Raw genomic sequence first — 26,018 nt, forward strand, 5'->3', positions numbered from 1 at the left:
ATACTTTTGGACTTATTCCCAGGATTTTTCATATGTTTTGCTGCCAGGCAAACCATCACACATTTTATACCTTCGTTAGTAAAATTTTTAGCTGAAATGTCAAACTTATTCTATCCTTATTATAGTTCAGTGTTCAGCCTGTCATCTGGCCTGTCAGGATGGCCTGATTCTTACCTCTTGCACCAGCAGCCTCTTGCTTTGTGCCCCCTGCAGCTTAATAAGCATCTCTTTTCTGTCATTATCCAGGCCATTGATGAAAAGAGTGACAAAAATATTGGTCAGTGTAGGGCTGTCCTTTGAACATCAGTGGCAAGCCACTGCTCATTTTCCTGTATCAGAGATGCAACATGATGTGTTAGAAAGAGCTTAGGATTTTACTATCTGTTGCAAGACTTTATTTGGGCATCCCTTATTTTCATTGTTTCTCAAACTTTAATATGCGTAGGAATAACCTGAGAATCTTGACAATCTGCAGATTCTGATTCAGTAGGTCTGGAGTTGGGCCAAGATTCTGTATTTCTAACAAGGCTCCAGACCGTGCTGGTGCTGCTGGGCCACAGACTCACCCTGTACAGGACGGAGGCCAGGGGGAGTCCTGCGAGATGCCCTGGATGCCCCATTTAAGGAGGCACTCTGAGGTTTGCTCAGGTGGCAATCTTGCACTTGGGTAAACCTGAGAATAAGTACTTCCTTAAATTTTGTGCCCTAGGTGCCTTCTAATCCCAGCCCTGAGGCCATGTTTCTTAGAATTGTTAGAGTCCCTACTGATGAACTAATAGGACTCCTGAGAGGTGAGACCTTGCTATCTTCCTTTGCAAACAAGTTCCCCCGGTGATTCCCAGGTGCACCAACGTTTGAGAAGCACTGAAACAGACATTTAGAAGTTCCGACTTCTAGGATTAATTTCTTAAATAAATCCCGTTGTGACACTGATGCTTACAACCTGAGAACATCATGGAACCATTTGCCCTTAGCATGTCTGACGTGCTGAGCCCCAAATACTGACTGGTTGCTCAGGTGGTGCCAAACCACAGACGAAAAAGGCCTCCTTGAATTTGACGAAACCAGCCTTCACCTCTGTATTGATGGCTCTTGTAACATGAGCTCAAAATCAAGCTCTTATATGGTATTAAAAGCTTAATTGAAAATGTGCTATCGGCCGGTGCATCTCAAACGTTAATGTGTATACAGATCTCCTGGGTGTCTTGTTAAAATGCAGATTCTGATCTAGTGGGTCTGGGGTAGGGCCTGGGATTCTGCATTTTAACAGGCTCTGAAGTGATGCTGAAGCTTCTAAGCTACAGCTACAGAACACAAAAACAGGGAGAGTTCTGACTGGCCTCTAGTTAAGTTCTTAACTTCTTTCTAAAGTATGAGAGGGTTTTGGTTAGGAATGTCTGGAGAAGTTCTTCATGGATTCTACTTCAGGAAACAAGGAAAGAAGCTTAAATTGTTTCCCCTTTCTTGCTGTTACAAACAATGCTGCAAAGAATACGTTCATCACATTCATTATTTTATGTACATTATACATATTGTTGTCTGTTATGCAGCAATGTTATTCCATTTTAGAAAGCCTTGAAATGTATTTATCTTGAACTTTTTATATATTTAATGCAATATTATTATTTTTATACCTTTCAGTTCTGTTTTGGTGGATTTGGAAAGTATTTTCTCATCCCTAATGTTATTAACACTGTGTGTGTGTATATATATATATAAAAAACACTGTATATATATGTGTGTGTGTGTGTGTGTGTGTATACATGTATATATGTGTGTGTGCATATATATGTGTGTATATATATACATATATGTGTGTATATATACACACACACACATATATATAGAGAGAGAGAGAGGGGGATTGTTTTTCTGTAACCCAGGTAGAATGTGCTCATCTCTTACGAATCAGCATCTTATGAAAAAAGAGGCAGTGGATAATTTCTGTCAGATGTACACCTGACACTTTCTATAATTCAGATCCGTTAGTTTAAACCAGATGGGAATGGAACTCATGAAGAGAAAGAGCAGGGGAAGTTTCGAGTCAGCTGCCGTCTAACACTGCTTTTCCTGTTAGAACAGCCCTGAGACTGTGTTGATCTGAATGATGTCCAGGGTTTTTACATTCCGTCCCCTTACATGTTAGCCACCTTCACTGGAAAAACCCAAAATCCATAAATGGTATTTGTATCTGGAATGCCACCACTGAGAAAACAGAATGACTCACAAACCAAAGTTTAGCCTACATTGACTCCAGCTGTGTGGCTTGACTAGAAATTCTGTTATTTATAGGTGGGTCAGGTCATTCTATCCGGTAAAGACCGTATGAGAGGGACTTTCCTGGTGGCGCAGTGGATAAGACTCCACGCTCCCAATGCAGGGGGCCCGGGTTCGACCCCTGGTCAGGGACCTAGATCCCACATGCATGCCGCAACTAAGAGTTAGCATGCGACAACTAAGGAGACTGCGAGCCGCAACTAAGGGGCCCATGTGCCGCAATTAAGGAGCCCGCCTGCTGCAATTAACACCCGGCGCAACCAAATAAATAAATTTTTTTTTTAAGACCGTATGAGAGGCTGTTCTTCCTAATGCAGCTTTTTAAACTGCAGTCAGGGGGTTCTGTTAATGAAAATGCCAAACAAAAGGAGTGATTTCCCTCCCGAGCAGTATTAGATTATGGTGTTGTCAAGAGTCTTGCAATTGAATTACCTTCTTGTAATCCACCCCACCTTATCAGTTAACTCCAGTTGTAATGGACTGCTGACTTCCAGGGACGCCGTGTGGATTACTTAAAACCTCTTGCTGTCTGGAGGAGACAGGATCTGCAGCATTTCCACCTTCCTCGGGTGGCGTATTCCTCACCCCCACGCTGGTGAGGCTAGCATCCTGGAGTAGCCGCTAAGTGTGAGGGGCAGTGGGTGTGTGGTCATCTCACCGCCGATGCCCTCACTGTGTGTCCTCAGCTGGATTGGATCAGGTCGGACCAGTGACTGCTCTTCTCTCTTGCGTCAGCCTGTCACGTGGTACCACCAACCCAAGAGAAGCAATGAGTGAGAAATTCCCTTTGCCATTATGTTTGCCCTGATTTAACATATAATGCTCAGTCTGGGAAGCCATGTACTGCTGCAGACTTTTGTGAGGAAAAAGCATTTTAAGAAAGTTTCAAAAGCCATTTGCAGTTACTTGAGGGTGGGTCGTGTGGAATAAATGCTCTTTCACAAACTCAGTGTCAACGTAGCAACAATATGGAAGAATGCTTTAGTTTGGGGAGGCGCGTAACTGTAGTACTAAGAATCAGAAATCCTTGAACTTTGATTCCTGTCTGCCTCTGACTGATAACTGACTGTATTTAGCTTTTTCTTTTTTTTAATGTATTCAACTGTTCCTTTTTTATTAATTAAGTAATTTATTTATTTGGCTGCGCCCTGCGTTATGTGGGATCTTAGTTCCCTGACCAGGGCTTGAACCTGCACCCCCTGCATTGGAAGCAGGGAGTCAACCACTGGACTTCCAGGGAAGTGCCTATTTAGTTTTCTCTTGAGTTGGGTTCTAAGAAAAAGAACAAACAGTAACAATAATACCTGTTTGCTAAATGACCAGATCAAGCCATGTGATAGTTTGCAGTTTCAGTAGGGTAAGATACAGCAATAGGAGCCGTTTCTATTACAAAAAGAAACTGTATCACATTGAGGAAGGAAACAAGGTTTATTAGAGTGAGGGAAAATAAATCCCAGGTTTGTTACTGGTACAAATAAACACAGAAGGCTATCAGGGCAGTCTGCCTTCACTAGAGATCTGGTAACCAGCTCTCAGGAGCCCGGTGACTTGAGATGCCAGCCAATAGAGAGAATGTGTGACTTACAGGGAAGGAAAACAAAAAGTAGCCAAGCAACTTTCTTCCATAAAAGAGTCAAGGTGAAACCTGCTCCTGGAACCTAGATAAGACTTGAGGGAAACACAGGCATTTGGTTTACTTTTAGACCAGGTAGAGTTGTAGAGCCATCTTTAAAAACGTTATATTTTGCTCCTTCTTTGTAATAGCGTTAGGAAGACAGCTGGGCATGAAGGATGCTCACTTTCCTTTATGATCCCGTATTTGACTTATAGTGTGGTGTTATGTCATGTGGCCGAGTGGTACACTGAAATGAAAGAAGATTTATAAGTAGCTGAGGACAGAGGCAGGACGTCGGTAGGTGGAGTGAGGAATTCTGCACATCTCTCCTCGAAAAACAGTGATAAACTGGACAAAGTTGTCAAAAACAACCATTTCAGGTCTGAGGAAAGAGCACACATGCCAACAGCAAATTGAGAAGCATTTGTCCGTAAGAAACTGCTGAACTTCAGATAAGGACAGTGGGAGTTTTTGATGTTCTTAGCCTGGGACTACTCCCTGCCACCCCCAACCCATTAATGTAGTAGTTCCATCGTGGGGGGGTGGGGTTTGGGCAGACCGTAAAAGCTAGCAACTGGCTGCCAGAGGAAACGCACCTGATTTGGAGCAGAAGGTGAAAAGCCGACGCCCACTGGCATTGTCAGTAAAAGTTATGATCTCGGTGGCAAGCAACAGGCAGCTCTGGTAGCCTAACTAGCTGCCCCACTTGGGTCAAACAACGGACTGTGAACTAGCCAGAACCTTAGTAGAGGTCCTAGAAATGACAGCCACAGACAGGCTTGAAAAACTCTCCACACATTCCTGACCGACTGGAAGCCGTGCACACATGTAAGACTAGACGGGTCCCAAGCTAACCACACAGCCCTGGTCGGCTGGGCAGCTGAATGGATGTACAGAGGAGATGCAGGAGGCCCCGGGAGAGAGTCACAGTTGGGGCAGACCTGAACTGTGTGTTCTTAACCCTACACAAATCAATGTGCAGAGGCTGGAAGTCTCGGTGACTCCAGATGTGTGAGCACGACCTTTAACCAATCATTGGCTGATCTCTAAACCTTGTAGACGCAGGGGCAACCCCTAGGAAGTCAGCTCTAATAACAGAAACAAGAATTGAAAGAAAAGAAAGCACCTGAGTAGAAACATCATGGCTGCACATCACGGAGGAGACAGATTCTGCAGATTTAGTCCAGGAAAATTACTCACATGGAAGGGTGTCCACTTAATGTAAGTTGTAAAATATGAACAACAGGATTTGTTTAAAAAGAGAGAGCAAAGGAAGCACAGAAGTATATGCTCAAAGGGTGGTGGACACACATACACACATTTTTTTTTCCCTTGGATTTTTAACAGTGATCTTCCTTGGAGGTTTATAGGGATGTTTCTTTCACTTTGCTATATATTTCCAAAATAAACTAAATATTTTTTCTACAGTGTATCGGTAATACTTCGTAAACATACACACACAGACAGAAGTAACTCATAGCATAACACTAACTGTGATTTGGAGTTGTGAGATTTACTAAATCAGGTACTTAGTCTATAAGCAGCACTTAACTGTCTACCTCCCTTTCACCTCCTGTGTCTCTCCTCTTCTGTTTTTGTTTTTTTTCTTTACATGTCTATTTAGTACATCATAAAAATCTTTGGGAGCAAAACTGATCTTATTCACATTATTCACTTTTCTTCCATCCCATTTCTCTGTTCCTGTTACATATATGCATTGCTTATAGCAGACCATCTGTAAATATTTACACTTTGAGACATATAACATCTCATTATTCCATACAGCAGTTGGGAGTCCAGTACTGTAAATGTTGAACAGTTATTCAGCCCACATTCTTTCTCCTCCCCCCAAAATAACCATTGAGACTCTCAAAAATAAAGCAAAACAAAACCAAAACAAAAGAAGAGCTTTATTTTTCCCATGTCCTTCATTTGCTAAGTGTAGAACAGACTGAGTTGTGGTGATCCTAGGCAGGAAAAGGATTCATTTTCTAGAATCAGAATTCTAGTTGCTAGCTTCTTTAATTTGGGCCCTGGGCTTTTCTTTTTCTTTGTTTCTTTCTCTTTTTTTTTCACTTTATGTTTCCTCTTCATTAAAATAGGAAGAACTGCCCCAGGCCTTTTCTGCCATTGACTTTATTACATGCAACACATGGACTGCTTGACTTAAATTTTCTAAAGACAATTAGGTCTTTACTAGTGAGATTGTTGTTCATTATTTTAAAACTTTTATTACTTATAAATATTTTGTATAGCACTATGCTTTTTAAAGGTAAGGTGTTATTTTAAAAAATCTAGAAAGTATATTGAGTTGTAAATTATTCTCAGTTGGATTAGGAAATTTCCAGTAGAGGAGGTAGAGTGAAGTGGTTGCTCAAGCCCTCCCACAGATAATAATTAGAAAATCTGGACAAAATAAAAGAAACTACTAAAAGCACCCAAAAGCAGACAGAAGCTGGAGGAGAAAAAGCTGTAATTGGAAGGAGCAAGACTTGCAAGTTTGTGGGGGTATTTTGCCTAAAGGTGTGCTTCAGTCCCCATGGTGGCTACAGTGGATGAAGTGACAGTGCAAAACTGCAGCCTTACAGGTGAGAGGTGACAGAGAAGGGAGGTCAGGGATGGAGGGCAGAGGAAACATACGGGGAAATCCTGGAAGCAAGAGAGAACTGCAAAAAGGGTGAGGCCCAACATCTGAGTAAAAACGCTGCCCAAATCCCTTGTTGACTGCTCTATTAGTCGGGATTCTCCAGAGAAACAACTTATAGCATATATAGATATATAGGAGGAGATTTATTATGGGAATTGACTCACGTGGTTATGGAGGCAGAGAAGTCCCACGATCTGCAGTCCGCAAGTTGGAGACTCAGGAGAGCTGGCAGTGTAATTCAGTCAGAGTTCAGAGGGCTGATGGTATAAGTCCCGAATTGAGTCTAAGAGCCCAAGAGCCAGGAGTGCTGATGTCCGGGGGCAGGAGAAGATGGATGTTTCAGCTCAAGCAGAGAGAGAAAACAAATTTGCCCTTCGTCCACCTTTTTGTTCTATTTAAGGCCCTCAGTGGATTGAATGATACCCACCCACACTGGGGAGGGCCACCTGCTTTACTCAGTTCACCAATTTAAGTGCTAATCTGTTCCAGAAATACCCTCAGACACACCCAGAAATAATGGTTCACCACCTATCTGGACACCCCCTAACCCAGTCGAGTGGACACATAAAATTAACTATTACAATTGTTAAATTCCAAATGTGCAGGAGAGACACCAAGGGACCCAGCAAAACAAAAAACAAACAAACAAGTAGAGGCAAGAAGGAACCAGTCCTTGAAAGGCAAACCTATACGAGCTGAGATCTGTAAGTTTGATGCCTTTTTTTTTTTTTTTTAAGATGAGTTAATTCCTAAACTACACAGCTCAGGAAGGAGAAAGCTGGAGCCTTACTGGCTTGGAGTGTCAGAAGACAGACCCTGAGACTGGCAGAGCAGCTAGAAAATTAGAGGGAAATTACAAAAACACAAAAATTGCAGAGTGTGAGCCCTCAAATCTGAGTATAAGCTGCCCAGGTCTTTGGCTGTCTGCCAAATTACACAGGTACAGGGGAGACCCCAGGGAGCCAGTCTTAAAAAGTAGTAGCTAGAAGGTGTAAGAACTGAGCAGGTTTATCAGCTGCTGCATACCAGGGGAAGACCAATATGTGGTCTGAATCTGGGCAAATTAACTGCCTACTAGAATTTTAAAAACCCAACAATCCTTAAGGACACAGCAGAGTCCAGAATTGCTACAACATCTTATATACATTGTCTAGCTTTCAACCTACAGTTACTAGACATATAAAGAGACAGGAAAATGTAACTCATACTCAGGAAAAAAAGCAATCAATAGAAACTGCTTCTGAGTGTCTTCGTGGGTACACATGTTGGATTTTGTAGGCAAAGACTTCATTCAAACCAGTTATTATACATATGATCAAAGAATTATAAGAAAATATCAGAGAATTAAAGGAAAAATAAGTGAACAGATAGAGGAATTGCCACAAAGAAATGGAAACTATGAAAAAAAAGGAAATTTTAGGGCTGAAATGAAAGTAACTGAAATCAAAATTCACTAGATGTGCTCACCAATTTTGAAATTACAGACAAAATAATCTGCACTTGGAAACAGAGCAATAGAAATTACCCAGGTCAAAAAAGAGGAGAAACAATATTTAAGAAAAGGGAACAGAGCCTCAGAGGCTTGTAGGACAATATGAAGTAGTCTGATATAGCTGTAATTGAAGTCCCAGAAGGAGAGGGGAAAAATGGACAGAAAATATAATCTGAAGAAATTAGTAGCCCCAAACTTTGTAAATTTGATAGAAAACACTGATTTACATATCCAAGAAATTCAATGAACTTTAAGCAGGATAAACACAAAGAAAAGCACTTGTAGGTACATCATAGCCAAACGGCTGAAACCAAAGATAAAAGAAAATCTTGAAAACAGAGAAAAATGACACATTACATACAAAGGATCAATGTTACAAATATGGCTAACTTATCAGAAACAGCGGAGGCCAGAAGACACTGGAACAATATATTCAAATACTGACGGAAAACCTATTAACCAAAACCCCAATATCCAGATAAACTGTCTTTCAAAAATGAGGGGTAAAGACATTTCCAGAAAAACAAAAACAAAATTTGTTGCCAGGAGACTTACACTAAAGGAAGTTTTTGGAACGAAGGGAACTGGCAGATGGTGACTCAGATCTACAGGAAGAGATGAAGAGCACTAGAAACGGGAAGTAGTATGGTGAATGTAAAAGACTATGTACTTTTTTCTTCTCTAATTTCTCTAAAAGACATATGACTTTATTTTTTAATTTTTTATAAGTTTATTTATTTTATTTTTGGCTGCGTTGTGTCTTCGTTGCTGCGCACGGGCTTCCTCTAGTTGCGGCGATCGGGGGCTCCTCTTCATTGTGGTGCAGGGGCTTCTCATTGCGGTGGCTCTCTTTGCAGAGCGTGGGCTCTAGGTGCACAGGACTCAGTAGTTGTGGCACGTGGGCTCAGTAGTTGTGGCTTGCGGGCTCTAGAGTGCAGGCTCAGTAGTGGTGCATGGGCTTAGTTACTCTGAGGCGTGTGGGATCTTCCCGGACCAGGGCTCGAACCCGTGTCCCCTGCATTGGCAGGCGGATTCTTAACCACTGCGCCACCAGGGAAGCCCAACAATTACATTTAGAATGGATACACAACAAGGTCCTACTGTATAGCACAGGGAATTGTATCCAATTTCCTGGGATAAGCCACAGTGGAAAAGAATATTTTAAAAAAATGTATACATGTGTAAACAAAACCAGTGCATAATCAGTTGGGATATTAGTGCCAAATTGCATTAGCCACATGTACTTTCTTGCTCACCCATCAACAAAGCCCTTGAGAATGGCATTTCTTAAGCATCATAGGCCATCTTAGCCTTCCACACGTCCCATCCTTTGCTGTTCACCAAACTATTTTGTTTCCTTTGACTATTTTGATCTTTAACTGTATCACCCTCTTTGATGCAGTTCTGAATTTAAAAGCTATGTGACCGACTCCCTCTTGTGAGAACACCAGAATCACAACTAAGTGCTGAGCAATCATCGACAGGAAGACACTGGAACTCACCAAAAAAGATACCCCACATTCAAAGACAAAGGGGAAGTCACAATGAGATGGTAGGAGGGGTGCAATCACAATAAAATCAAATCCCGTAACTGCTGGATGGGTGACTCACAAACTGGAGAACACTTATACCACAGAAGTCCACCCACTGGAGTGAAGGTTCTGTGCCCCACGTCAGGCTTCCCAACCTGGGGGTCTGGCAATGGGAGGAGGAATTCCTAGAGAATCGACTTTGAAGGCTAGCGGGATTTGATTGCAGGACTTCGACAGGACTGGGGGAAACAGAGACTCCACTCTTGGAGGGCACACACAAAGTAATGTGCGCATCGGGACTCAGGGAAAGGAGCAGTGAACCCATAGGAGACTGAACCAGACCTACCTGCTAGTGTTGGAGGGTCTCCGGCGGAGGCAGGGGGTGGCTGTGTCTCACTGTGAGGACAAGGACACTGACAGCAGAAATTCTGGGAAGTACTCCTTGGCATGAGCCCTCCCAGAGTCCGCCATTAGCCCTGTCAAAGAGCCCGGGTAGGCTCGAGTGTTGGGTTGCTTTAGGCCAAACAACCAGCAGGGAGGGAACCCAGCTCCCCCCATCAGCAGACAAGCGGATTAAAGTTTTACTGAGCTCTGCCCACCAAAGCAACAGCCAGCTCTACCCACCACCGGTCCCTCCCATCAGGAAACTTGCACAAGCCTCATCCACCAGAGGGCAGACAGCAGAAGCAAGAAGAACTACAGTCCTGCAGCCTGTGGAACAAAAACCACATTCACAGAAAGATAGACAAGATGAAAAGGCAGAGGGCTATGTACCAGATGAAGGAACAAGATAAAACCCCAGAAAAACAAATAAATGAAGTGGAGATAGGCAACCTTCCAGAAAAAGAATTCAGAATAACAATAGTGAAGATGATCCAGGACCTCGGAAAAAGAATGGAGGCAAAGATTGAGAACATGCAAAAAATGTTTAACAAAGATCTAGAAGAATTAAAGAACAAACAAACAGAGATGAACAACACAATAACTGAAATGAAAAATACACTAGAAGGAATCAATAGCAGAATAATAACTGAGGCAGAAGAACGGATAAGTGACCTGGAAGACAGAATGGTGGAATTCACTGCTGCAGAACAGAATAAAGAAAAAAGAATGAAATGAAGACAGCCTAAGAGACCTCTGGGACAACATTAAATGCAACAACATTCGCATTATAGGGGTCCCAGAAGGAGAAGAGAGAGAAAGGACCCGAGAAAATATTTGAAGAGATTATACTCGAAAACTTCCCTAACATGGAAAAGGAAGTAGCCACGCAAGTCCAGGAAGTGCAGAGTCCCATGCAGGATAAATCCAAGGAGAAACACGCCGAGACACATAGTAATCAAATTGACAAAAATTAAAGAAAAATCATTCAAAGCAGCAAGGGAAAAACAACAAATAACATACAAGGGAACTCCTGTAAGGTTAACAGCTGATTTCTCAGCAGAAACTCCACAAGCCAGAAGGGAGTGGCATGATATACTTAAAGTGATGAAAGGGAAGAACCTGCAACCAAGATTAATCTACTGGCAAGGATCTCATTCAGATTCGATGGAGAAATCAAAAGCTTTACAGACAAGCAAAAGCTAAGAGAATTCAGCACCACCAAACCAGCTCTACAACAAATGCTAAAGGAACTTCTCTAAGTGGGAAACACAAGAGAAGAAAAGGACCTACAAAAACAAACCCAAAACAATTAAGAAAATGGTAATAGGAACAAACATATCGATAATTACCTTAAACGTGAATGGATTAAATGCTCCAACCAAAAGACACAGGCTCGCTGAATGGATACAAAAACAAGACCCATATATATGCTGTCTACAAGACACCCACTTCAGACCTAGGGACACATACAGACTGAAAGTGAGGGGATGGAAAAAGATATTCCATGCAAATGAAAATCAAAAGAAAGCTGGAGTAGCAATACTCATATCAGATAAAATAGACTTTAAAATAAAGAATGTTACAAGAGACAAGGAAGGACACTACGTAATGATCAAGGGATCAATCCAAGAAGATATAACAATTATAAACATATATGCACCCAACATAGGAGCACCTCAATACATAAGGCAACTGCTAACAGCTATAAAAGAGGAAATTGACAGTAACACAATAATAGTGGGGGACTTTAACACCTCACTTACACCAATGGACAGATCATCCAAACAGAATGTTAATAAGGAAACACAAGCTTTAAATGACACAATAGACCACATAGATTTAATTGATATTTATAGGACATTCCATCCAAAAACAGCAGATTACACTTTCTTCTTAAGTGCACGGAACATTCTCCAGGGTAGATCACATCTTGGGTCACAAATCAAGCCTTGGTAAATTTAAGAAAATAGAAATCATATCAAGCATCTTTGCTGACCACAACGCTATCAGATTAGAAATCAATTACAGGGGAAAAAAACGTAAAAAACACAAACACCTGGAGGCTAAACAATACGTTATTAAATAACCAAGAGATCACTGAAGACATCGAAGAGGAAATAAAAAAAATACCTAGAGACAAATGATAATGAAAACATGACTATCCAAAACCTATGGGATGCAGCAAAAGCAGTTCTAAGAGGGAAGTTTATGGCTATACAAGCCTACCTCAAGAAACAAGAAAAATCTCAAATAAACAATCTAACCTTACACCTAAAGGAACTAGAGAAAGAAGAACAAACAAAACCCAAAGTTAGCAGAAGGAAAGAAATCATAAAGATCAGAGCAGAAATAAATAGAAAGAAAGAAAACAATAGCAAACATCAATAAAAGTAAAAGCTGGGTCTTTGAGAAGATAAACGAAATTGATAAACCATTGGCCAGACTCATCAAGAAAAAGAGGGAGAGGACTCAAATCAAAAATTTCTAAAATTAGAAATGAAAAAGGAGAAGTTACAACAGACACCACAGAAATACAAAGCATCCTAAGAAACTACTTACTACAGGCAACTCTATGCCAATAAAATGGACAACCTGGAAGAAATGGACAAATTCTTAGAAAGGTATAACTTTCCAAGACTGAACCAGGAAGAAATAGAAAATATGAACAGACCGATCACAAGTAATGAAACTGTGATTAAAAATCTTCCAACAGAGGCTTCCCTGGTGGCACAGTGGTTGAGAGTCTGCCTGCCGATGCAGGGGACACGGGTTCGTGCCCCAGTCTGGGAAGATCCCACATGTCGCGGAGTGGCTGGGCCTGTGAGCCATGGCCGCTGAGCCTGCACGTCTGGAGCTTGTGCTCCGCAATGGGAGAGGCCACAGCAGTGAGAGGCCCGCGTACCGCAAAAAAAAAAAAAATCTTTCAACAAACAAGAGTCCAGGACCAGATGGCTTCACAGGTGAATTCTATCAACCATTTAGAGAAGAGCTAACACCCATCCTTCTCAAACTCTTCCAAAAAACTGTGGAGGAAGGAACACTCCCAAACTCATTCTATGAGACCACCATCACCCTGATACCAAAACCAGACAAAGATACTACAGAAAAAGAAAATTGCAGACCAATATCACTGATGAATATAGATGCAAAAATCCTCAACAAAATACTAGCAAACAGAATCCAACACATTAAAAGGATCATACACCATGATCAAGTGGGATTTATCCCAGGGATGCAAGGATGCTTCAGTATATGCAAATCAATCAGTGTGATACACCATATTAACAAATTGAAGAATAAAAACCATATGATCATCTCAATAGATGCAGAAAAAGCTTTTGACAAAATTCAACACCCATTTATGATAAAAGCTCTCCAGAAAGTGGGCAGAGAGGGAACCTACCTCAACATAATAAAGGCCATATATGACAAACCCACAGCAAACATCATTCTCAATGGTGAAAAACTGAAAGCGTTTCCTCTAAGATCAGGAACAGGACAAGGATGTCCACTCTCACCACTGTTATTCAGCATAGTTTTGGAAGTCCTAGCTACGGCAATCAGAGAAGAAAAAGAAAAGGAATTCAAATTGGAAAAGAAGAAGTAAAACTGTCACTGTTTGCAGATGACATGATACTATACATAGAGAATCCTAAAGATGCCACCAGAAAACTACTAGAGCTAATCAATGAATTTGGTAAAGTTGCAGGATACAAAATTAATGTACAGAAATCTCTTGCATTCCTATACACTAACAACAAAAGATCAGAAAGAGAAATTAAGGAAATAATCCCATTCACCATTGCAACAAAAAGAATAAAATACCTAGGAATAAACCTACCTAAGGAGGTAAAAGACCTGTACTCAGAAAACTATAAGACACTGATGAAAGAAATCAAAGATGCCACAAACAGATGGAGAGATATACATGTTCTTGGATTGGAAGAATCAATATTGTGAAAATGACTATACTACCCAAAGCAATCTACAGATTCAATGCAATCCCTATCAAATTACCAGTGGCATTTTTTACAGAACTAGGACAAAAAAATCTTAAAATTTGTATGGAGACACAAAAGACCCCGAATAGCCAAAGCAGTCTTGAGGGAAAAAAACGGAACTGGAGGAATCAGACTCCCTGACTTCAGACTATAGTACAAAGCTACAGTAATCAAGACAATATGGTACTGGCACAAAAACAGAAATATAGATCAATGGAACAGGACAGAAAGCCCAGAGATAAACCCACACACCTATGGTCAACTAATCTATGACAAAGGAGGCAAGGCTATATACAATGGAGAAAAGATAGTCTCTTCAATAAGTGGTGCTGGGAAAACTGGACAACTACATGTAAAAGAATGAAATTAGAACACTCCCTAACACCACACACAAAAATAAACTCAAAATGGATTAGAGACCTAAATGTAAGACCAGACACTATAAAACTCTTAGAGGAAAACATAGGAAGAACACTTTTTGACATAAATCACAGCAAGATCTTTTTTGATCCACCTCCTAGAGTAATGGAAATAAAAACACAAATAAACAAATGGGACCTAATGAAACTTGAAAGCTTTTGCACAGCAAAGAAAACCACAAACAAGACGAAAAGACAACCCTCAGAATGGGAGAAAATATTTGCAAACGAATGAATGGACAAAGGATTAATCTCCAAAATATATAAACAGCTCATGCAGCTCAATATTAAAAAAACAAACAACCCAATCCAAAAATGGGCAGAAGACCTAAACAGACATTTCTCCAAAGAGGACATACAGATGGCCAAGAAGTGCATGAAAAGCTGCTCAACATCACTAATCATTAGAGAAAATTAGTGCAAATCAAAACTACAATGAGGTATCACCTCACAGCAGTTAGAATGGGCATCATCAGAAAATCTACAAACAACAAATGCTGGAGAGGGTGTGGAGAAAAGGGAACCCTCTTGCACTGTTGGTGGGAATGTAAATTGATAACAACCGCTGTGGAGAACAGTATGGAGGTTTCTTAAAAAAACTAAACAGAATTACCATATGACCCAGCTATCCCACTACCGGACATATACCCAGAGAAAACCATAATTCAGAAAGACACGTGTGGGCTTCCCTGGTGGTGCTGTGGTTGAGAATGTGCCTGCCAATGCGGGGGACACGGGTTCGAGCCCTGGTCTGGGAAGATCCCACATGCCGCAGAGCAGCTAAGCCCGTGAGCCACAAGTACTGAGCCTGCACATCTGGAGCTTGTGCTCCGCAACAAGAGAGCCCGCGACAGTGAGAGGGCCGCGCACCGCGATGAAGAGTGGCCCCCGCTTGCCACAACTAGAGAAAGCCCACACACAGAAACGAAGACCCAACACAGCCAAAAATAAATAAATAAATAAAGACACATGCACCCCAGTGTTCATTGCAGCACTAAAATAGCCAGGTCATGGAAGCAACCTAAATGCCCATCGACAGACGAATGGATAATGAAGATGTAGTACATATGTACGATGGAGGATTACTCAGCCATAAAAAGGAACGAAATTGGGTCATTTGTAGAGGCATGGATGAATCTAGAGACTGCCATACAGGGTGAAGTAGGTCAGAAAGAGAAAAATATTGTATATTAACACATATATGTGGAACCTAGAAAAATGGTACAGATGAACCAGTTTGCAGGGCAGAAATTGAGACACAGATGTAGAGAACAAACGTATGGACACCAGGGCCGGAAAGCAGCGGCGGGTGGTGGTGGTGGTGGTGGTGGTGTGTTGAATTGGGAGATTGGGATTGACATGTATACACTGATGTGTATAAAATGGATGACTAATAAGAACTTGCTGTATAAAAAAATAAAATTCAAAAATTCCAAAAAAAAAAGCTATGTGACCTAATTTTCAAAAATAAAAAGTTAAAAAAAAAAAGAAAAATAGGAATGTCTATACTGTGGGTGGTAGTGATAATAAAATGATCCTATTAATCTAATTTCACTAGGCCAATGAATAAATTCCCACTTGAAAGCTCAGCCAGATAAGAAAGTGGAGATTCAATAGGCTACATTTTCTTCCCACAGGAGAACACTTATTTGAATTTAAAAATAGATAACTGGGACTTCCCTGGTGGCACAGTGGTTGGGAGTCCGCCTGCCAATGTGGGGGACATGGGTTCGAGCCCTGGTCTGGGAGGATCCTACGTGCCGTGGAGCAGCTGAGCCCGTGCGCCGCAGCTGCTGAGCCTGCGCTCTGGAGCCCGCGAGCCACAACTACTGAGCCCGTGTGCCGCAACTACTGAGGCCCGCGTGCCTAGAGCCCGTGCTCCGCAGCGGGAGAAGCCACCACAGTGGGGGGCCCGTGCACCGCAGCGAAGAGTGGCCCCCACTCCCTGCAACTAGAGGAAGTCCGGGTGCAGCAATGAAGACCCAACGCAGCCATAAATAAATAAATTTAAAAAAAAAAAAAGAAGATTCTTTTAAAAAAAAAAATAGATAACTTAGGAAGTGAGTATTCACAGTATCAAGGGATTCGCTCTTGACTTCCTATCAATAATAGCTTTTCCCAAGTCAGGTTGGATTCTTGGCAGAATATGACGAGTAGCATGAGAGGCAAACATGCTTTATTTTTGGAGCTCAGCCAGATGGATAGTGGTCTATGTCGTGCGTTGAATGGTGGCCCCCGGAAAAGATACATCAGTGTGCTAACCCCCGGTACCCGTGAATGTGGCCTTATTTGGAGAGAGGGTCTTGCAGCTGTAATTAAGTTAAGGATCTAAAGATGAAATCATCCTAAATTTAAGGTAGACTCTCAGTCTGATAACTGGTCTCCTTAGAAAGGAGAGGGAGATTTCAGACACAGAAACAGGAGAGACAGACACAAGGGAGAAGGTTATATGAAGACAAGAGGCAGAGATTGGAGTGATGTGTCTACAAGCCAAGGCATGCCAGAGACTGCCAGCGGCCACCAGGAGCTGTAAGAGGTAAGGAAGGATTCTCCCCTAGACTTCAGAGGCAATGCAGCTCCACTGACACCTTGATTTTGGATTTCTGGATGTTAGAACTACGAGAGAATAGATTTCTGTTGTTTTAAGTCACCAAGTTTGTGGTAATTTATGTCAACCCTAGGAAAGTAATACAGTCACAAGTGAAAATAAGACATATTTGAAGTTGTCAGGGAAAATTATTTTATGCAAACACACAAAAGTACATTTTCTAAGACTTGTGCATCTGTTGTATCTTAAAATTTTACAGGCAGTAAATTTGGGATGGGAGGAGTCAAATATATCATTTTAGATGTAAACAATCCTGAAAGGCATTATAAAGTGACCTTTTTTTTTTTTTTTTTTTTTTTTTTTTTTTTTTTTTTGTGGTACGCGGGCCTCTCACTGTTGTGGCCTCTCCCGTTGCAGAGCACAGGCTCCGGACGCACAGGCTCAGCGGCCATGGCTCACGGGCCCAGCCGCTCCGTGGCATGTGGGATCTTCCTGGACCGGGGCACGAACCCATGTCCCCTGCATTGGCAGACGAACTCTCAACCACTGCGCCACCAGGGAAGCCCGACCCATTTTTATTTAATTAATTATTTATTTATTTGGTTGTGCCAGGTCTTAGTTGCGGCAGCCAGGCTCCTTAGTTGCAGCTCACAGACTCCTTAGTTGCAGCTCACCAGCTCCTTAGTTGTGGCATGCATGTGGGATCTAGTTCCCTGACCAGCGATTGAACCCAGGCCCCCTGCATTATTAGCGCAGAGTCTTAACCACTGTACCACCAGGGAAGTCCCAAAATGACCCTTTAAAAAAAAAAAAAATTTACTTTATTGAAGTATAGTTGATTTACAATGTTGTGTTAATTTCTACTGTACAGCAAAGTGATTGTTATACATATATGTATACACATTCTTTTTCATGTTCTTTTCCATTATGGTTTATCACAGGATATCGATTATAGTTCCCTCTGCTGTACAGTAGGGCCATGTTGTTTATCCATTCTCTATATAACAGTTTGCATCTGCTAATCCCAAACTCCCAATCCATCCCCCCCGCACACCTTGGCAACCACAAATCTGTTCTCTATGTAAAATGACCCTTTTTATTTGTAGAATTGGAGAGAGAGAGAAGGAGAGATTGAATCAGGTAAACATAAGCATAGCCATTAAATTTGCCATTAGAGAATAACTAAAAAACTGTACTAAAAAAAGGTACTCACAACTTAATTTTATTTCTTATTAATACAGATAATTGATTACAGTTCTTCCTTTGAAAATAGTTGTTGGTAAAGTCTGACCTGATTGTCTTCATATCCCAATATCTCAGTCCCACTCAACATTTGTAATTGCTTTGAGACCAGGCTTATTTGATTTTATTTTTTAGTTTATTGCTTCTAACATTTCTGATCCAAAGCTAAATTCTGATCTTAGGTCTAAAATGTGTGCTTCAGGTATTATGCTCATTCAAATCCCAGCATTCTTCTTTTCAAGGTGGTAGCTCTGTGAATAGAAAACTGTGACGTGCAGAATATTCTTATTTGAAGCTCTATGGTTTCAAACTCTAAGATAATGGTAATTCCTCTCTGTGAAGTCCTTTATCAAGAATGCCTAAGGATTATCCTGTTACCTCACCTCTAAGAGCAGCTGTTTGTTTCTGGAGCCAAATGTGGGTCCTGCCTTGAGGTGGGATAGATAGAGAGATTAGAGAAAGATGGAATTATCTCTGGAAAAAAAGAAGCCAGCTGGTTATGCAGTATTTAAAATATATATATATATATATTTGAAGGTAAAATGGCAAGCTGTTTCAGCCCCCAACATGACCTACTTTTTAAAATGTTAATTATCTCTGTAGAGAAAGCCACCTTGAATCCAGATTACACAGTTTTCTTATTTTGTTTGTTTAAACATTGTAAGAATCTGTCAGAGGCTGAATGTTGGGAGAGGGGAATAAAGGCAAGAGAAGGCACATGAGAAAGGGAAGGAGCCGCGCTAGCAGTTGGGTGTTTCCTTCCTGGCTCTTCAGATCGTGTGAAGCTGCAGCATCTGGATGGCTGTGACACCCCCATAACTAGGGATACGAGCAGCGATCTCTGGTTTCAGCCTCCTGCTGTTACTGTGCTGCTTTTGAACTTTACAGAGTTAAAGATTTCTTTCTTGTGTGTTATTCACTTTCTCGGTCAAGGCTTATGACAGAGGAAATTCAGATCAGCTCCTCATCTGTGTGATTTCAAAAACAGTAATGACCCTGGGATAATGATATGGCAGGACACAACTGAAACTCTCTGGGCACTTGTGTGCTATATCATTTTTCCTGTATATAATTCTAGAGTGACACCAGAGCTACTTTAAAATAAATCTTTTCTATTTGGTTGACTTATTCCATTTCAGGTCTCCAGTCACCTCTCTTCCCCACATTCTCAGATAAAACTTATTTTCCCTTTTTCCAGGGGAACTCTGAGAACCACAGGGGACCTTAGATGAGACCACTTGGTCCCAACATTTTCCCAAGCAGCTGAATGCTGGAAAATGTGAATTGTTAGACTAACACTGGTCAGTATGGAGACCAAGTTCCTCCTTCTGTACCATGTTGCTCTTTCTCCAGCTCAAAATTTTCTCCTCCATCCTCAGCTCCATCTACAACTGCTTATATTTCTCAGGAGAAAGGATACTTCAAGCTTTTGTTTTTACTACTCCACTGAAATGACTAATATGGTCACCAGTATTCTCCATTTTGCTAAATCCAGTGATTAGTTTTCTCTCCTCAGCTTACTCTGCTTCTCAGCAGCGTTTGACACATCTTAGGCACTTTCTTCCCTAGGTTCATGCAGGCACATCGTTTTCCTACTTCACTGGCAGCTTCTCCGTCCCCTTTACTGGACCTTTCTCCTTGCCAGACTTTAATGCGTCGGAACGCCAAGGATTCCATCCTTGGCCTTCTTTCTGATTTGAACTTTCCTCTGGAAGATCTCAACCATTCCCATTGCTTTATATATCATCTTTATGCCAGGACTCCTAAGTCTGTATCTCTAGCCTAATTTTTCCCTTGAGCTCAAGACTCGTATAGCCAGCTGTCTAGTTATTGTTTCCACTTGGATATTCAAGCTATCTCAAACTTAACAATGTCCTGACTTTTCTGCCCTATTCACCCTAAAACTTCCCCCCAACTCCCTCATCTCAGTAAACAGTACCACAGTCCATCCACCCAAAGCCCAGCTAGCTTATAGCGAACTTACGATGGGCCAGGCACTCTTCTCAGTGCTTTTATGTATATGAATCCTGACAACAACTCTGTGAGTTGGTAGTACAATCCTCATTTTACAGATGAGGAAACAGGGGCATAGGAAGATGAAGTGGCTCACCCAAGGTCACATAGCCAGTGATGTGGCTCCTGGTACACAGGGCAGGAGTTTCTCCAGGAGTGAAAGTGCTAGATCATGGGTTTCACTCATGTTTGGCTTCATAAGATGATACCCGATAGTTTCCTGAGTGATCGTACCAGTTGAAACTCCCACTAGCAGCATATGAATTCCCGTCGCCCCACATCTTCAGCCACATTGAGTTTTGCCTACTTTGTGAGTGTAAAATGATATTTTGATTTCAGTTTGCATTTCCCTGATTCATAATGAGGGTGAGCATATTTTTGTGTATTTATTAGCCATTAGTGTTTCCTCTTCTGGAAACGTGAAATGTCTGTTCATATCTTTTGCCCACTTTCCTGTTGATTTGTCAGTCTTTTTCATTTTGAACTATAGGAGTTCTTTATATTCTAGAACCTTTTTCAGTGTTATGAGTCTCAGATATCTTCTCCAAGTTCATGATTTGTGTTTTAACTCTCTTTATGGTATCTCCTGATGAACAGAAATTCCTAATTTTACTATAATTGAATTTCTCAGTGTTTTCATTGTCTTGTTTGAGAAATCCGCCCTTCAGAGTATGAAAGATATTGTCCCATATTTCTGCTACAATTTCGTGTTTCACATTTAAGTATTTAATCCACTTGGAGATTATTTTTATATATGGTGTGAGGTGTGGATCTGATTTTTTTTTTCCATTTCATAGTTTTTTCTTTTCCCAATTATTGAAATACTGCCTTTTTCTTCTATCAAATTTCTGTACAATTGTGAAATTGTTTCTGGGCACTCTGGTCTGTTCCATTGGTCTACCTTTCTGTTCCTTTACTAATACCATACTACCTCAACTAATACTGCTTTACAATAAACCTGGATATCTGATAGGCTAATTTACCCACCTCATTTCTCTTCTTCAAGAGTGTTGTTGTTTTTCTTGGTCCTCTTCCTTTTAAATTTTAGAATTAGCGTCTATGGAAAATCCTATTGGAATTTTGATCAGTGTCGTATTAATTTTGTATATCAGTTTGGAGGGTGAATTGAGATCTTGATAGTGGGGTTTCCCTTGTACATGAACATGGCATCTCTTTTACTTGTTTAATTTCTCACAACAATATTTGTGCATGGTCAACATAGCCTACAACTACGTAAAGGCCTTGCCCATCTTGCAGAGAGGGAGGCAGCTTGGAGGGGTGCTAAGAGCAAAGACTCCAGGACCATACTGCCTGGGTTTAACCCTTCGCGTGGCTGCTTACTAATTGTGTGATCTTAGATAAATCAACCTCTCTGTGCCTCAGTTTCCTCATCTGTAAAACAGGGCTAATAAGAGTCTCTATTTCATAGGGAGACACAATGCTCAGCTATTAGCTCAGTTGTTAGCTTTTGCTCTTACTCTATTTTATCTCAGGTGTCTAATTTTTGTTGTTTTGCAAATAGTATCTTTTTTAAAAATTACATTTTATTTCTTTGTTGCTGGTGTTTAGAAATGCAATTGATTTTCAGAAATCTAGCAACCTGGTTAAACTCTCATCAATCCTAATAATGAGAAATCTTCTGGATTTCCCAAATCATATCAACCTGCAAATAATGAGTTTTGTCTCTTCCATTAAAAAAATATATTTATTTATTTATTTATTTATCTTTGGCTGCATTGGGTCTTCATTGCTGCGCGTGGGCCTTCTCTAGTTGCAGCGAGCGGGGGCTACTCTTCATTGCGGTACATGGGCTTCTCTTTGCAGTAGCTTCTCTTGTTGCAGAGCACAGGCTCTAGGCACGCAGGCTTCAGTAGTTGTGGCGCACGGACTTAGCTGCTCCATGGAATGTGGGATCTTCCCGGACCAGGGCTCGAACCCATGTCCCCTGCATTGGCAGGTGGATTCTTAACCACTGTGCCACCAGGGGAGCCCCTGTTTCTTCCATTTTAATCCTTGTATTTTTATGTTTTTTGGTTTCCTCCCTGGGCTGGCTAGGGTCATGACAACAGTATAGCCTTGAATGGAAGTGGGAATGGTGGACACTGTGTGTTATTCTTGGTTTTAAAGAGAAGGTGCTAATGCTTCACCATTAAGATTTTTGCTGTAGATTTTTGGTACATACCCTTTATGTCAAGGAAGGTTTTTCTATTCCAAGGTTGCTAAGAGCATTTATCACGAATGGACGTTTACTTTCCCCAGATGCTTAATATGATATGATCATATTGATATAATCATATATTTTGTCCTTTATGATCATATATCTTGTCCTTGAATCCGTTAATGGAAAGTTGCATTAGGTTTTCTAATGTTAAGGCATCCTTGTATTCCTGTACAAATGGGTCATGATGCATTTTTTAATACATTGTTAGGTTTAGTTTGCTAATATTTTGTTTTGAAATTTTGCATCTATGATCGTAAATGAGATTGGCCTTTAATTTTACTTTCTTGGGTACTAAGGATATGTAAATCTTATGAAATGGATTGGAAAGTGTTCCCTCTTTTTGATCCTCTGGAAAAACGTGTGTAAGCTTAATATTATCTCTTCCTTGAATATTTGATAGAATTTGCCTCTAAAAATTATCTGGACCTGGTGTTTTCATTTTCAGAAGAGTTTAAATTACTGCTCAATGTCTTTAATGGTTTTACAGCCATTCAGCTTTTCTGCAGCTTCCTTAGTCATTTCTGTTACATTGTATTTTTTAGGAATCTGCCTTTTTCATCTAAGTTTTCAACTTTATTTAAGTAAAATGTTTTGTGGCATGCTCTAATAAATCTCTGCTTTGTCTGGAGTATGTCCGTTTAAAAAACGGTTCCAGATTTCTAAATTTTATTAGTCTACTAAGTCATATATATTTATTTTCTATTTTATGAAATTTGCTTTATCCTCATCATTTTCTTACCTTGAGATTTTTTTGGTTTATTTGGCTGGGTTTTTTTGTTTGTTTGGTTGGTTGGTTTGCTTTGTTTTTGCTTTTGTTTTTTTTCCTTCTTATTGGCTGCTTAATTCATTTATTTCAACATTTCTTCTTTTCTAATATAACCACTTAAGACTGTTGTTTCCTCTAAAAAACAACAATAAGATAAAATTTCCTCTAAGAACCTCTTTAGTGGCATAACAAAGTTTTGATATACAATGTTTTAGTTAATTTTTGGTTCTGAATATTTTCTGAATACTTCTGATTTCTATAATGATTCTTCTTCCTGTGTTTCCTTTTTTTAACCCTTTTCCTCTGTTTCCTTTGAATTGGTTAAGTTGTTTTTTTTTTCTCTCACATTCCATTTAAACTACCAATTTGAAAGATAGGCATTCAATTTTCAGTTTCTTGATGATTGCTCTCAAAGTTTGAAAGTGAGTACCTAAGAGTTTAACGTTAGTTAGTTTCCATTTTCCTCTGAAACAATTCAGGGACCTTAAAAACATTCTCTGACTTCAGGCAGTTCCTCTTACCATGCATGCTATAACATTTACTGTGGGTAAATTAGACAGTCATTCTTGTTTCGTATTAGCAGTTTGTTTAAATTTACCCACATTTTTATGATTTTCTTTGTCCATCATTTCTTTTTCTATCCTTGACCTTGATCTTCTAGGACCATTTTCTTATTTTTATCGTATAGCCTTAAGAAGGCATATTAATGCTCAAGCCAGCCTCTATGGCGCCCCAGTGATTCACCCTCTCTGGGATTCACACTTAGTATCCCTCCCACACTGAACGAGGCTGACCTGTGTAACCATTAGGATATCGTGGAAATGATGGAGTGTGACCTCTGAGGCTAGGACATAAAATACGTTGCACCTTTGCCTTGCTCTTTCTTGGACCACTCACTCTGCGAGGAAGCCAGCTCCCATGTCCAGAGGATATCAGTCAGCCCTGGGAGAGGAACTGAGGCCACTTGTCAACCGACAGCCAGTACTTGTGAGTGAACCACCTGGAAAGAACGCAGACCCTGCCGTCCTGGTCAGGATGATTGCAGCCTTGGCCAACATCCTGACTGAAACCTCCTGAGAGACCTTGAGCCAGGACCACTCAGCTCAGCTGCTTCTGAATTTCTAACACACAGAGAGTGAGAGATAATAAACGTGTGTTATTTATAGCCATTTGTATTGTTATTTAGCAGTAGATAAAAGTAATACACATAAACTCTCCTAAACTCTCGGTAGTAAACTCTCAGGTTTTGTTATCTGAAAATGTTTTAATTAACACTTAATTAACATGAATGTTCGTGAGGATGTGGAGAAACAGGAACTCCATATGTTGCTGGTGGGAATGGATAATGGCACAGCCACTTTGGAAAATAGTTTGGCAGTTTCTTAAAAAGCTAAACCTAAATGTACCATATGAGCCAGCAATTCCACTGGCAGTGTATACCCAAGAGAAATGAAAGCATGGGTCCACACAAAGACTGGTGTGTGGATGTTCGTAACATTGTTATTCATAGTAACTAAAAAGTGGAAACAACCCAAATATATATATATATATATATATATATCATTTATAATAGATGACTATTCGGTAATAAAAAATGAATAAATAAAATACTGATACATGCAACAAATGGATAAATCTCAAAATCATTATGCTAGGTATGTATCCTTTATGTACAGCTTTATAGAAGCCAGACACATATTGTGTATTTCCATTTATATGAAATGTCCAGAAAAGACAAGTCTGTAGAGACCGAGAATGGATTGGTTTCTGGGGGGGGTGGGGAACAGGGGTTGAATGTACATGGGCAGCAAGGGATCATTTTGTTGATGGAAACATTCTAAAACTGTATTGTGGCTGCACCATCTGGTAAATTTACTAAAAATCATTGAGTTATGCGCTTAAAATAGGTGAACTATGTAACATGTAAATTAAACCTCAATAAAATTGATTTTTTTTAAGTCAGTTGTCAGTCTGATTGTTTCTTATTTGTCTTTTTTTCTACAGGAGCTTTTAAGTCTTCTTGTCTTTGGTGTGTTCTGCAGGTTTACAGTAATATGTCTGAGTGTGGATTCATTTTTATTTACCCTCCTTCAGATTTGTTGGACTTTCCAAATCTGAGGATGGGTGGCTTTGGAAAATTCTGGAGAATTCTTTGCTATTATCTCTTTGAATAATGTCCCTCCCCTAATTTCTCTATTTCTCCTAGATGTTCATTATATTTCAGATCTAACTTTTCTGTTTTCTTTTATTTCATATTTACCATTTCATTGTCACACTGATAACATTTTGTATAATTTCATCAGATCTGTCTTCCATGTTACAAACTCTCCATCAATTCTAATGGCCAGAGGCCATGGTGTGTGCTTGTTAGAGAATATTACTAAACAGAGGCAAATGTCAGCTCCCATTTAGTGCCTAATCTCCCTGAATTTATAAAGTGGAGTGGAAAAAAAATAGTTTCCACCTGACAGTTTTCTAAAAAATGTTTTTAACCCTTTTTGCACTGGTACCAATTCATCTAGAATAAAAGAACCCGATACTTATGTCTGACTGTGACACCTTTAACCTAAGACCAATTAATGTGTTCTTTATTCTAAAGTCAGCCACTAAGAGACTTTACTTATCCTATTTTCTTGTTTGCCTGGAGTTGACACTGCTTGGTGAAATGGGTTCATGAATAATCAAGTAGTCTGTATAGAAATTCCCACTCATTTTTCAAGGGCAAAATTGTAGAAAGTATGTTTACTTGTTCAACAGTATTTTCACTGAGTGCCTACTGTGTGCCGGACACTCTGTTAGGTGCTTGGATTGCTGTGGTCAGATAAAATAGCTAAAATAGATGTTCTCACTGTCCTCACTGA

At 40.4% G+C, this 26,018-nt stretch overlaps 1 protein-coding gene and 1 long non-coding RNA gene across 3 annotated transcripts in view; one reads left to right on the forward strand and one right to left on the reverse strand.

Moving 5' to 3' along the window:
- The window catches only part of PACS1 (phosphofurin acidic cluster sorting protein 1), a 143,680-nt gene that overhangs the window by 56,987 nt on the left and 60,675 nt on the right, over nt 1-26,018 (forward strand). The gene's annotated exons all lie outside the window — the stretch shown is intronic.
- LOC117313218 (uncharacterized) lies at nt 1,865-10,210 on the reverse strand. The gene is made up of 3 exons (XR_012333617.1): nt 9,910-10,210; nt 6,704-9,046; nt 1,865-3,013 (listed from the first exon to the last, which is right to left on the reverse strand). It is a non-coding gene; the product is annotated as an uncharacterized lncRNA (long non-coding RNA).

This window comes from Tursiops truncatus, chromosome 8 (genome assembly GCF_011762595.2).
Source record: "Tursiops truncatus isolate mTurTru1 chromosome 8, mTurTru1.mat.Y, whole genome shotgun sequence".
Lineage (NCBI taxonomy): Eukaryota > Metazoa > Chordata > Mammalia > Artiodactyla > Delphinidae > Tursiops > Tursiops truncatus.